We start from the raw sequence: 1,576 nt of genomic DNA, 5'->3' as shown, positions 1-1,576 counted from the left end.
AGGTGGAATTACAGGTATGAATACAGGCATAATGACAAAACTAATGCAGGTATAGAGATGAACCATGAAAGGTACAGTTAGATGCAATTACAGGTACAGCGGGAAAAAAAAGACAGACAGATGCAATTACAAGGAAAAGGAAGGAATGTTACAGGTGCAAAGAATATCGTACAGGTAAAACTACGTGTACAATAATTGGTCTTGTATGTCTCTTCAATGTTCTTTTATCGACATCAGGTATCCAGGGAATCGCTAATATCAAGACAAACGCGAAAACTAACCTAACCTAACCTAACCTAACCCGAAAACTAACCTAACCTAACCTAACCCAACCCGAAAACTAACCTAACCTAAGCTGTATTTAACAAACTAATCTAACTTCCATGTTTAATGAGAAAATTTGGAGTTTAATTCTGATTTATTTTTCCCCTACAAAAGGGTAAAGTCTTACTCTACAACAGACTAAATATTAGCTAGTTAAAATTCTTCTTTATAGCATTTTTAAACGATTAATTAGCATTTTTTAGCGATTATTTGCGATTTTTAGCGATTGGGATTTTTTGGCGATTATTTGCCTGTGTTGGGCGACGATTTGCGGTGTTTTAGCGATTTTTAGGTGTTTTTTGGCGATTATTTGCCTGTGTTGGGCGACGATTTGCGGTGTTTTAGCGATTTTAGGTGTTTTGGCGATTATTTGCTGGGGATTTTTAACGATTACAAAGACCACAACTCATAACCATCACTAAGTCTGTAATCTTCACCTGGCGTCTATGTCAACACGCACTCTCCTCTCTTATTTTCTACATTAAATCAGCTTTTTTTTTCTAAGGTAATTTAACGTCTTGTGTTTGGCGTTGTTCTTGTTGTCATTGTTTATGGATCTGTTGTTGTTGTTGTTGTTGTCACGGTGTTGTCATGGTGTTGTCAGGCTAGCGTGTGTTGTGTATTATGTGTTGTTGTTGTCACGGTGTTGTCAGGCTAGCGTGTGTTGTGTATTATGGTGTTGTCGTCGTCACGGTGTTGTCAGGCTAGCGTGTGTTGTGTATTATGTGTTGTTGTCGTCGTCACGGTGTTGTCAGGCTAGCGTGTGTTGTGTATTATGTGGTGTTGTCGTCGTCACGGTGTTGTCAGGCTAGCGTGTGTTGTGTGTGATATGTGGTGTTGTCGTCACGGTGTTGTCAGGCTAGCGTGTGTTGTGTATTATGTGGTGTTGTCGTCGTCACGGTGTTGTCAGGCTAGCGTGTGTTTGTGTATTATGTGTTGTTGTCGTCGTCACGGTGTTGTCAGGCTAGCGTGTGTTGTGTATTATGTGTTGTTGTTGTTGTTGTCACGGTGTTGTCAGGCTAGCGTGTGTTGTGTTGGCCCCCTTCGTGTTGCCGCTCCCTGCCACCACCTGCCACCATCTGCTACTTCCCACACTTTTTTTTTCTGGCGGCTGACTTAACTAACTCTCCAATGGTGATTCTCTTATCCTTAACTTTATGACTTAACTGAATTTAACCTAACGCGAATTAACTTAATCTAACTTAATCTGGTTTGATTTAGTCTAACTTGAATTAACCCGTGACCTAACCTA

Source organism: Homarus americanus, unplaced genomic scaffold, assembly GCF_018991925.1.
Source record: "Homarus americanus isolate GMGI-L3 unplaced genomic scaffold, GMGI_Hamer_2.0 scaffold23005, whole genome shotgun sequence".
Taxonomy (NCBI): domain Eukaryota; kingdom Metazoa; phylum Arthropoda; class Malacostraca; order Decapoda; family Nephropidae; genus Homarus; species Homarus americanus.
The sequence above is the reverse complement of the archived record's forward strand: the minus strand, read 5'-3'. Positions refer to the sequence as shown.